Here is a 13,227-nt window from a genome sequence, read left to right on the forward strand (position 1 = left end):
AGGAAGCCCAAATAAATAATCCACAAGAACAGGGACCAAATAGGTATTATAATGACACTAAATTAAAATCTTTTAGTAGTTAATCTGAACGTGAATGGGCTAAATGATTGCATCAAAAGATGCAGGTTATAGGACTGGATCAAAAAGCAAGAACCATATATTTGCTGTCTACAAGAGACTCATTTTAGACCTAAGGTGTCCTACATCCTGAAAATGAAGGGAGTGGATAACCATTTACCATTCAAATGGTCCTCAAAAGAAAGCAGGGGTAGCAATCCTCATACCAGATAAATTAAACTTTATCCCAAAGACTGTAGTAAGAGATTAAGTGGGACATTATATCATACTTAAAGGGTCTATACAACAAGAAGACCTAAAAATCATGAATATTTATGCCCCTAATGTGGGAGCTGCCAAGTATATCAATCAATTAATAACCAAAGGAAAGACAAACTTAGATAATAATACACTAATAGTAGGAGACTTCAATACGGCACTTTCTGCAAATGACAGATCTAAGCACAACATCACCAAAGAATCAAGGGCTTTAAATTATACACTGCACCACATGGGTTTCACAGATATATACAGAACTTTCCATCCGAACCCAAATGAATACAATTCTTCTCAAGTGCACATGGAACTTTCTCCAGAATAGACCACATACTGGGTCACAAATCAGGCCTCAACTGTTACGAAAGGATTGAGATTGTCCCCTGCATATATTCAGACCACAATGCTTTGAAACTAGAACTCAATCACAAGAAGAAATTTGGAAACCTCAAACACATGGAGGCTAAAGAGCACCATGCTAAAAGGTGGATAGGTCAACCAGGAAATTAGAGAAGAATTAAAAAGATTCATGGAAGCTAATGAAAAGGAAGATACAACTTTCCAAAATATTTGGTATATGGTAAAAGTGTTCCTAAGAGGGAAGTACCTCACAATACAAGCCTCCCTCAAAAAATTGGAAAAAAATCAAATACACAAGCTAACCTGGCACAGGAAAGAATTGGAGAAAGAACAGCAAGTAATATCTACACGAAGCAGAAGAAGATAGATAATAAATATTTGAGCAGAACTCAAGGAAATAGAGACTAGAAAACCTGTAGAACAGCTCAACAAAGCCAGGAGTTGGTCCTTTTAAAGAATCAAAAAGATAGATAATCCCTTAGCTAGCCTTATTGAAAAGAGAAAAGACTAAAATTAATAAAATCATAAATGAAAGAGGATAGATCACAACCAAAAAGAAGAAAGTAGAAATGATTTTAAAACTCTATTATGAGCACATATGTACCTACAAATCAGGCAATCTAGAAGAAATGGATGCATTTCTGGAAAACCACAAATTACCAAAACTGGAACAGGAAGAAATGGAGACATCCATTGTACATTGTGGCCAATAACCAGGGAGGAAATAGAAGCAGTCATCAAAAACCTTTCAAGACACAAAAGTCCAGGGCCACATGGCTTCCCAGGGTAATTCTATCAAACATTTAAAGAGGAAATAACACCTATTCTAATAAGCTATTTCGAAGTTTAGAAAGGGATGGAATACTTCCAAACTCGTTTTATGTGGCCAGCATCTCATTACTCCAAAACTGGACAAAGATGCCACCAAAATGGGTTATTATAGACCAATATCTCTGATGAACACAGATGTAAAAATTCTCAACATGATACTAGCCAATAGGGATCCAACAGTACATTAAGATTATTCACCATGACCAATGGGATTTATCCCTGGGATGCAAGGATGGTTCAACACTTGTAAAATAATCAACGTGATATATACCACATCAACAAGAGAAAAAAACAGGAACCATATGATCCAATCAATAGATGCAGAGAAAGCATTTGACTAAATACAGCATCATTCCTGATCAAAATTCTTCGGTGTGTTGGAATAGAGGGAACATTCCTCAGTATCTTAAAAGCCATCTTCAGAAAGCCGACAGCAAATATTCTTAATGGGGGAAAACTGAGAACCTTTCCCTAAGATCAGGAACGTGACAGGAATGTCTACTCTCACCACTGCTATTCAACATAGTACTAGAAGTCCTAGCCTCAGTAATCACACACACACACACACACACACACACACACAAATAAAAGGCATTCACATTGATAAAGAAGAAGTCAAAGTCTCCTTCTTCAGAGATGACATGATACTGTATGTAGAAAACTCAAAAGACTAAACCCTAAGGCTGCTAGAACTCATACAGCAGTTCAGCAATGTGGCAGGATAGAAAATTAATCCCCATATATCAGTGGCATTTCTATAAATTAACATTGAGACTGAAGAAAGAGAAATTAAGTAGTAAATCCCATTTATAATTATACCCAAAAGCATAAGATACCTAGGAATAAACCTAACCAAAGAAGGAGAGTTTCTATACCCTAAAAACTACAGTAAACTTCTGAAAGAAATTGAGGAGACATAAGGAGATAGAAAAATATCACATGCTCATGGATTGGAACAATAAGTCTGAAAATGTCTATGCTACTCAGGGCAATTTATACTTTCAATGCAATCCCTATCAAAATACCATGGACTTTCTTGAGAGTTGGAACAAAACATCTTAAGATTTGTGTGGAATCAGAAAAGACCCCAATAGCCAGGGGAATATTGAAAAAGAAAACCATACCTGGGTGCATCACAATGTCGTATTTCATTCAGCACTGTGATCATCAATACAGTGTGGTACTGGTAAAAAAAAAAATCAGAGACATAGATGAATGGAACAGAATAGAGAATCCAGAAATGTGCATTCAACTCTATGGTTAACTAATATTCAACAAAGCAGGAATGAATATTCACCTGAAAAAGGACAGTCTGCTCAATAAATGGTGTTGGGAAATTTGGACAGCCACGTGCAGAAGAATGAAACTAGACCATTCTCTTACACCATACACAAAGATAAACTCAAAATGGATAAAAGATCTAAATGTATATAATGAATTATTGGGACTTAATCAAGATAAGAAGTTCTGCACAACAAAAGAAACAGTCAACAAAACTAAAAGAGAACCTACAGAATGGGAGAAGATATTTGAAAATGACCTAGCAGATAAAGGGCTAGTATCCAAGATCTATAAAGAACTTATTAAGCTCAACAGCAAAGAAACAAACAATTCAATTCTGAAAAGGGGAAAAGACCTGAACAGAAATTTCACCAAGGAAGACATAGATATGGCCATCAACCACATGAGAAAATGCTTCACATCACTTTCCATCAGAGAAATACAAATCAAAACTAGAATGAGATACCACCTCACACCAGTGAAAATGGTGAAAATTAACAAGACAGGAGAAAAAAGTTGGAGAGGATGTGGAGAAAGGGGAACCCTCTTGCACTTTTGGTGGGAATATGAACTGGTACAGCCACTCTGGAAAACTGTGTGGAGATTCCTCAAAGGGTTAAAAATAGAGCTACCCTACGACCTATTATTTGCATTACTGGGGATTTACCCCAAATATACAGATGCTGTTGAAAAGCTGAGACACCTGCACCCCGATGTTAAATACAATATTTTTTTTAAATACTACCTCTTCCTGTGTCCTCATGTTTAAATAGTTATAATTAAAAATAAGTATCATTTACATTTCTTATTGGATTTTCATAAGGGGCTTCTGAACCAGAAAGATCATTGATTATTATCATATTTCAGAGGGAGAAACAGTGTCAGAGTGTTTGTAATGTGTGTTGCTTAAGATAACAGTCAAGAAAGGGCATAGAAAGTACTAGAACCCAATTTCATCCAATTACTATCAGTGACAGCTGTAGGGTTAAGCTTGCCATTTCTTTTTTCTTTCTTTCTTTCTTTTTTTTTTTTTTTTGGAGTTCGATTTGCCAACATATAGTATAACACACAGTTCTTATCCCACCAAGTTTCCTCCTTAGTACCCATCAGCCAATCATCCCACCCCAACCCCCTTCTGCAACCCCTTGTTTCCCAGAGTTAGGAGTCTGTCGTGGCTTGTCTTCCACTATAATTTTTCCCCACTCAGTTTCCTTCTTTTCCCTTATCTTCCCTTTCACTATTTCTTATATTCCACACATGAGTGAAACCATATGATGATTGTCTTTCTCAGATTGACTTATGTCAGTCAGCATACTACCCTCCAGTTCCATCCATATTGATGCATATGATAGGTACTTGTTTTTTCTTTTTTTTATAATAAATTTATTTTTTATTGATGTTAAACTTACCAACATAAAGAAAAACAGCACTCATCCCGTCAAGTGCCACCCTCAGTTCCCGGCACCCATTCACCCCCACCCCTGCCCTCTCCCCCTTCCACCACCAATAGTTCATTTCCCAGAGTTAGGAGTCTTTATGTTCTGTCTCCCTTTCTGATATTTCCCACACATTTCTTCTCCCTTCCCTTATATTCCCTTTCACTATTATTTATATTCCCCAAATAAATGAGAACATATAATGTTTGTCCTTCTACGATTGACTTACTTCACTCAGCATAATACCCTCCAGTACCATCCACATCAAAGCAAATAGTGGGTATTTGTCATTTCTAACGGCTGAGAAATATTCCATTGTATACATAAACCACATCATCTTTATTCATTCATCTTTCGATGGACACCAAGGCTCCTTCCACAGTCTGGCTATTGTGGATATTGGTGCTATAACCATCGGGGTGCAGGTGTTCTGGCGTTTCATTGCATCTGTATCTTTGGGGTAAATCCCCAACACTGCAATTGCTGGGTCGTAGGGCAGGTCTATCTTTAACTCTTTGAGGAATCCCCACACAGTTTTCCAGAGTGGCTGCACCAGTTCACATTCCCACCAACAGTGTAAGAGGGTTCCTCTCGACATCCTCTCCAACATCAGTGGTTTCCTGCCTTGTAAATTTTCCCCATTCTCACTGGTGTGAGGTAGTATCTCATTGTGGTTTTGATTTGTATTTCCCTGATGGCCAGTGATGCAGAGCATTTTCTCATGTGCATGTTGGCCATATCTATGTCTTCCTATGTGAGATTTCTCTTCATGTCTTTGGCCCATTTCATGATTGGATTGTTTGTTTCTTTGGTGTTGAGTTTAATGAGTTCTTTATAGATCTGGGAAACTAGCCCTTTATCTGATACGTCATTTGCAAATATCTTCTCCCATTCTGTAGGTTGTCTTTGAGTTTTGTTGACTGTATCCTTTGCTGTGCAAAAGCTTCTTATCTTGATGAAGTCACAATAGTTCATTTTTGCTTTTGTTTCTTTTGCCTTCATGGATGTATCTTGCAAGAAGTTACTCTGTCTGAGTTCAAAAAGGGTGTTGCCTGTGTTCTCCTCTAGGATTTTGATGGAATCTTGTCTCACATTTAGATCTTTCTTCCATTTTGAGTTTATCTTTGTGTATGGTGAAAAAGAGTGGTCTAGTTTCATTCTTATGCATGTGTATGTCCAATTTTCCCAGGACCATTTATTGAAGAGACTGTCTTTCTTCCAATGGATAGTCTTTCCTCCTTTATCGAATATTAGTTGACCATAAGGTTCAGGGTCCACTTCTGGGTTCTCTATTCTGTTCCATTGATCTATGTGTCTGTTTTTGTGCCAGGACCACACTGTCTTGATGAGCTTTGCAGTACAACCTGAAATCTGGCATTGTGATGCCCCCAGATATGGCTTTCTTTTTTAAAATTCCCCTGGCTATTCAGGGTCTTTTCTGATTCCACACAAATCTTAAGATGATTTGTTCCAACTCTCTGATGAAAGTCCATGGTATTTTGATAGGGATTGCATTAAACGTGTAGATTGCCCTGGGTAACATTGACATTTTCACAATATTAATTCTGCCAATCCATGAGCATGGAATATTTTTCCATCTCTTTGTGTCTTCCTCAATTTCTTTCAGAAGTGTTCTATAGTTTTGAGGGTATAGATCCTTTACCTCTTTAGTTATGTTTATTCCTAGGTATCTTATGCTTTTGGGTGCAATTGTAAATGGGATTGACTCCTTAATTTCTCTTTCTTCAGTCTCATTGTTAGTGTATAGAAATGCCACTGCTTTTTGGGCATTGATTTTGTATCCTGCCACGTTACCTAGTTGCTGTATGAGTTCTAGCAATCTTGGGGTGGAGACTTTTGGTTTTTCTATGAGAGTATCATGTCATCAAGGAGAGGGAGAGTTTGACTTCTTCTTTGCCAATTTAAAAGCCTTTAATGTCTTTTTGTTGTCTGATTGCTGAGGCTAAGACTTCCAGTACTATGTTGAATAGCAGTGGTGAGAGTCGACTTCCCTGTCTTGTTCCTGATCTTAGGGGAAAGGCTCCCAGTGCTTCCCCATTGAGAATATTTGCTGTGGGCTTTTTGTAGATGGCTTTTAAGACGTTGAGGAATGTTCCCTCTATCTCTACACTCTGAAGAGTTTTGATCAGGAATAGATGCTGTATTTTGTCAAATGCTTTCTCTGCATCTAATGAGAGGATCATACGGTTCTTGGTTTTTCTCTTGCTGATATGATGAATCACATTGACTGTTTTACGAGTGTTGAACCAGCCTTGTGTCCCAGGGATAAATCCTACTTGGTCATGGTGAATAATTTTCTTAATGTACTGTTAGATCCCATTGGCTAGTATGTTGTTGAGAATTTTTGCATCCATGTTCATCAGGGATATTGGTCTGTAATTCTCCTTTTTTAGTGGGGTCTTTGTCTGGATTTGGAAGGAAAGTAATGCTGGCCTCATAGAAACAATTTGGAATTACTCCATCTCTTTCTGTCTTTCCAAACAGCTTTAGTAGTATAGGTATGGTTTTTTCTTTAAACGTTTGATAAAATTCCCCTGGGAAGCCATCTGGCCCTGGACTTTTGTGTCTTGGGAGGATTTTGATGACTGCTTCCATTTCCTCCCTGGTTATTGGCCTGTTCAGGTTTTCTATTTCTTCCTGTTCCAGTTTTGGTAGTTTGAGGCTTTCCAGGAATGCGTCCATTTCTTCTAGGTTGAGTAATTTATTGGCGTATAGCTGTTCATATGTTTTTAAAATCGTTTGTATTTCCTTGGTGTTGGTAGTGATCTCTCCTTTCTCATTCATGATTTTATTAATTTGAGTCTTCTCTCTCTTCTTTTTAATAAGGTTGGATAATGGTTTATCTATCTTATTAATTCTTTCAAAGAACCAACTCCTGGTTTTGTTGATCTGTTCCACAGTTCTTCTGGTCTCGATTTTGTTGAGTTCTGCTCGAATCTTAATTAACTCTCTTCTTCTCGTATAAACATTTGGCAGTTCCCACATTCGGGGCGTATATATTGAGGATTGTTAAGTCCTCTTGTTGGATAGATCCTTTAAGTATGATATAATGTCCTTCTTTATCTCTCACTACAGTCTTCGGGGTAAGTTTTAGTTTATCGGATATAAGGATGGCTACCCCTGCTTCTTTTGAGGACCATTTGAATGCTAAATGGTTCTCCAACCTTTTTTTTCAGGCTTTAGGTGTCCTTCTATCTAAAATGAGTCTCTTGGGATCCCTGGGTGGCGCAGCGGTTTGGCGCCTGCCTTTGGCCCAGGGCGCGATCCTGGAGACCTGGGATCGAATCCCACATCGGGCTCCCGGTGCATGGAGCCTGCTTCTCCCTCTGCCTGTGTCTCTGCCTCTCTCTCTCTCTGTAACTATCATAAATAAATAAAAAAAATTAAAAAAAATAAATTAAAATGAGTCTCTTGTACAGAGCAAATAGATGGGACCTGCTTTTTTATCCAGTCTGAAACCCTGAATCTTTTGATGGGGTCATTAAGCCCGTTCACGTTCAGAGTTACTATTGAAAGATATGAGTTTAGTGTCATCATGATATCTATTCAGTCCTTGTTTTTGTGGATTGTTCCACTGGAGTTCTTCTTAAAGGGGAATTTTAAGAGTCCCCCTTAAAATTTCTTGCAGAGCTGGTTTGGAGGTCACATATTCTTTCAGTTCCTGCCTGTCTTGGAAGCTCTTTACCTCTCCTTCCATTTTGAATGAGACCTTGCTGTATAAAGTATTCTGGTTGCATGTTTTTCTCATTTAGGACCCTGAATATATCCCGCCTGCCCTTTCTGGCCAGCCAGTTCTCTGTGGAGAGGTCTGCTCTTACCCTAATTCTCCTCCCCATAAAATTCAGGGATTTCCTGGCTTTTGCTGCTTTAAGGATCTTCTCTTTATCTTTGGAATTTGCAAGCTTAACTATTAAATGTCGAGGTGTTGAACAGTTTTTATTGATTTTAGGGGGGGGGGATTCTCTCTATATCCTGGTTCTGAGTGCCTGTTTCCCTTCCCAGATTAGGAAAGTTTTCAGCTAGGATTTGTTCAAATTCATATTCTGGCCCTCTGTCCCTTTCAGCGGCTTCAGGAACCCCAAATTAAACGTAGGTTTTTTAAAGGATCTATTCAACAAGAGTACTTAACAATCCTCAATATATATGCCCCGAATGTGGGAGCTGCCAAATACATAAATCAATTATTAACCAAAGTGAAGAAATACTTAGATAATAATACACTTATACTTGGTGACTTCAATCTAGCTCTTTCTATGCTCGATAGGTCTTCTAAGCACAACATCTCCAAAGAAACGAGAGCTTTAAATGATACACTGGACCAGATGGATTTCACAGATATCTACAGAACTTTACATCCAAACTCAACTGAATACACATTCTTCTCAAGTGCACATGGAACTTTCTCTAGAATAGACCACATATTGGGTCACAAATCGGGTCTGAACCGATACCAAAAGATTGGGATCGTCCCCTGCATATTCTCAGACCATAATGCCTTGAAATTAGAACTAAATCACAACCAGAAGTTTGGAAGGACCTGAAACACGTGGAAGTTAAGGACCATCCTGCTAAAAGATGAAAGGGTCAACCAGGAAATTAAGGAAGAATTAAAAACATTCATGGAAACTAATGAGAATGAAGATACAACCATCCAAAATCTTTGGGATGCAGCAAAAGCAGTCCTAAGGGGGAAATACATCGCAATACAAGCATCCATTCAAAAGCTGAAAAGAACTCAAATACAAAAGCTAACCTTACACATAAAGGAGCTAGAGAAAAAACAGCAAATAGATACTACACCCAAGAGAAGAAGGGAGTTAATAAAGATTCGAGCAGAACTCAACGGAATCGAGACCAGAAGAACTGTGGAAAAGATCAACAGGGGATCCCTGGGTGGCGCAGCGGTTTGGCGCCTGCCTTTGGCCCAGGGCGCGATCCTGGAGACCCGGGATCGAATCCCACATCGGGCTCCCGGTGCATGGAGCCTGCTTCTACCTCTGCCTGTGTCTCTGCCTCTCTCTCTCTCTCTGTGTGACTATCATAAATAAATAAAAATTTTTTTAAAAAAAAGAAAAGATCAACAGAACATGGAGTTGGTTCTTTAAAAGAATTAATAAGATAGATAAACCATTAACCAGCCTTATTAAAAAGAAGAGAGAGAAGACTCAAAATAACAAAATCATGAATGAGAAAGGAGAGATCACTACCAACACCAAGGAAATACAAACGATTTTAAAAGCATATTATGAACAGCTATACGCCAATAAATTAGGCAATCTAGGAGAAATGGACGCATTCCTGGAAAGCCACAAACTATCAAAACTGGAACAGGAAGAAATAGAAAACCTTAACAGGACAATAACTAGGGAGGAAATTGAAGCAGTCATCAAAAACCTCCCAAGACACAAGAGTCCAGGGCCAGATGGCTTCCCAGGGGAATTTTATCAAACGTTTAAAGAAGAAACCATACCTATTCTCCTAAAGCTGTTTGGAAAGATAGAAAGAGATGGAGTACTTCCAAATTTGTTCTATGAGGCCAGCATCACCTTAATTCCAAAACCAGACAAAGACCCCACCAAAAAGGAGAATTACAGACCAATATTCCTGATGAACATGGATGCAAAAATTCTCAACAAGATACTGGCCAATAGGATCCAACAATACATTAAGAAAATTATTCACCATGACCAAGTAGGATTTATCCCTGGAACACAAGGCTGGTTCAACACCCGTAAAACAATCAATGTGATTCATCATATCAGCAAGAGAAAAACCAAGAACCATATGATCCTCTCATTAGATGCAGAGAAAGCATTTGACAAAATACAGCATCCATTCCTGATCAAAACTCTTCAGAGTGTAGGGATAGAGGGAACATTCCTCGACATCTTAAAAGCCATCTATGAAAAGCCCACAGCAAATATCATTCTCAATGGGGAAGCACTGGGAGCCTTTCCCCTAAGATCAGGAACAAGACAGGGATGTCCACTCTCACCACTGCTGTTCAACATAGTACTGGAAGTCCTAGCCTCAGCAATCAGACAACAAAAAGACATTAAAGGCATTCAAATTGGCAAAGAAGAAGTCAAACTCTCCCTCTTCGCCGATGACATGATACTCTACATAGAAAACCGAAAAGTCTCCACCCCAAGATTGCTAGAACTCGTACAGCAATTCGGTAGCGTGGCAGGATACAAAATCAATGCCCAAAAAGCAGTGGCATTTCTATACACTAACAATGAGACTGAAGAAAGAGAAATTAAGGAGTCAATCCCATTTACAATTGCACCCAAAAGCATAAGATACCTAGGAATAAACCTAACCAAAGATGTAAAGGATCTATACCCTCAAAACTATAGAACACTTCTGAAAGAAATTGAGGAAGACACAAAGAGATGGAAAAATATTCCATGCTCATGGATTGGCAGAATTAATATTGTGAAAATGTCAATGTTACCCAGGGCAATCTACACGTTTAATGCAATCCCTATCAAAATACCATGGACTTTCTTCAGAGAGTTAGAACAAATTATTTTAAGATTTGTGTGGAATCAGAAAAGACCCCGAATAGCCAGGGGAATTTTATTTATTTATTTTTATTTTTTTTATTTTTTCACTTTTTTTTAACTTTTATTTATTTATGATAGTCACACACACAGAGAGAGAGAGAGAGAGAGAGAGAGAGGCGGAGACATAGGCAGAGGGAGAAGCAGGCTCCATGCACCGGGAGCCCGATATGGGATTTGATCCCGGGTCTCCAGGATCGCACCCTGGGCCAAAGGCAGGCGTTAAACCGCTGCGCCACCCAGGGATCCCGCCAGAGGAATTTTAAAAAAGAAAACCATATCTGGGGGCATCACAATGCCAGATTTCAGGTTGTACTACAAAGCTGTGGTCATCAAGACAGTGTGGTACTGGCACAAAAACAGACGCATAGATCAGTGGAATAGAATAGAGAATCCAGAAGTGGACCCTGAACTTTATGGTCAACTAATATTCGATAAAGGAGGAAAGACTATCCATTGGAAGAAAGACAGTCTCTTCAGTAAATGGTGCTGGGAAAATTGGACATCCACATGCAGAAGAATGAAACTAGACCGCTCTCTTTCAATATACACAAAGATAAACTCAAAATGGATGAAAGATCTAAATGTGAGACAAGATTCCATGAAAATCCTAGAGAAGAACACAGGCAACACCCTTTTTGAACTCAGACAGAGTAACTTCTTGCAAGATACATCCACGAAGGCAAAAGAAACAAAAGCAAAAATGAACTTTTGGGACTTCATCAAGATAAGAAGCTTTTGCACAGCAAAGGATACAGTCAACAAAACTCAAAGACAACCTACAGAATGGGAGAAGATATTTGCCAATGACCTATCAGATAAAGGGCTAGTTTCCAAGATCTATAAAGAACTTATTAAACTCAACACCAAAGAAACAAACAATCCAATCATGAAATGGGCAAAAGACACGAAGAGAAATATCACAGAGGAAGACATAGACATGGCCAACATGCATATGAGAAAATGCTCTGGATCACTTGCCATCAGGGAAATACAAATCAAAACCACAATGAGATACCACCTCACACCAGTGAGAATGGGGAAAATTAACAAGGCAGGAAACAACAAATGTTGGAGAGGATGCGGAGAAAAGGGAACCCTCTTACACTGTTGGTGGGAATGTGAACTGGTGCAGCCACTCTGGAAAACTGTGTGGAGGTTCCTCAAACAGTTAAAAATAGACCTGCCCTACGACCCAGCAATTGCACTGTTGGGGATTTACCCCAAAGATACAAATGCACTGAAACGCCGGGACACCTGCACCCCGATGTTTATAGCAGCAATGGCCACGATAGCCAAACTGTGGAAGGAGCCTCGGTGTCCAACGAAAGTTGAATGGATTAAGAAGATGTGGTTTATGTATACAATGGAATATTACTCAGCAATTAGAAATGACAAATACCCACCATTTGCTTCAACGTGGATGGAACTGGAGGGTATTATGCTGAGTGAAGTAAGTCAGTCGGAGAAGGACAAACATTATATGTTCTCATTTATTTCGGGTATATAAATAATAGTGAAAGGGAATATAAGGGAAGGGAGAAGAAATGTGTGGGAAATATCAGAAAGGGGACAGAACGTAAAGACTGCTAACTCTGGGAAACGAACTAGGGGTGGTGGAAAGGGAGAAGGGCGGGGGGTGGGAGTGAATTGGTGACGGGCACTGGGGGTTATTCTGTATGTTAGTAAATTGAACACCAATAAAAAATAAATTTAAAAAAATAAATAAAAAAAAAATAAACATAGGTTTTTCTTCCTCAGGCTGTCGTTTATTTCCCTTAATCTATCTTCATGGTCTTTTAATTGTTTGTCTCTTTTTTCCTCAGTTTCCCTCTTTGCCATCAACTTGTGTTCTATGTCAGTCACTCGTTTTTCCACCTCCTTAACCCTCGTCATTAGGACTTCTAGTTTGGATTGCATCTCTTTCAATTGATTTTTAATTTCTTCCTGATTAGATCTAAATTCTGCAGTCATGACGTCTCTTGAGTCCTTTATGCTTTTTTCTTGAGCCACCAGTAGCTGTATAATAGTGCTTCTGAATTGGCTTTCTAACATTGAATTGTAATCCAGATTTTGTAACTCTGTGGGAGTGAGGACTGTTTCTGATTCTTTCTTTTGAGGTGAGGTTTTCCTTCTAGTTATTTTGCTCAGTGCAGAGTGGCCAAAAGCAAGTTGCATTGGGAAAAGGAGAAAAAGAGAGGAGGAAAGAAGGAAAGGAGAAAAAGAAAAAAGAAAAAAGGAAGAAAAAAGAAAAAAGGAGAAGAAAAAGGAAAGAAAAAGAAAGAAAGCGAAAAAAGGTGGGGGAAGAAAACAGAAATCAAAAAGCAATAAAAAAAAACACGGGGGGTATCTTCTGATTCTCTATACTTTAAGTCCCTTCTCTTCCCCTGGAACTTGTC

The sequence above is a fragment of the Canis lupus genome, chromosome X (genome assembly GCF_011100685.1).
Source record: "Canis lupus familiaris isolate Mischka breed German Shepherd chromosome X, alternate assembly UU_Cfam_GSD_1.0, whole genome shotgun sequence".
Taxonomy (NCBI): domain Eukaryota; kingdom Metazoa; phylum Chordata; class Mammalia; order Carnivora; family Canidae; genus Canis; species Canis lupus.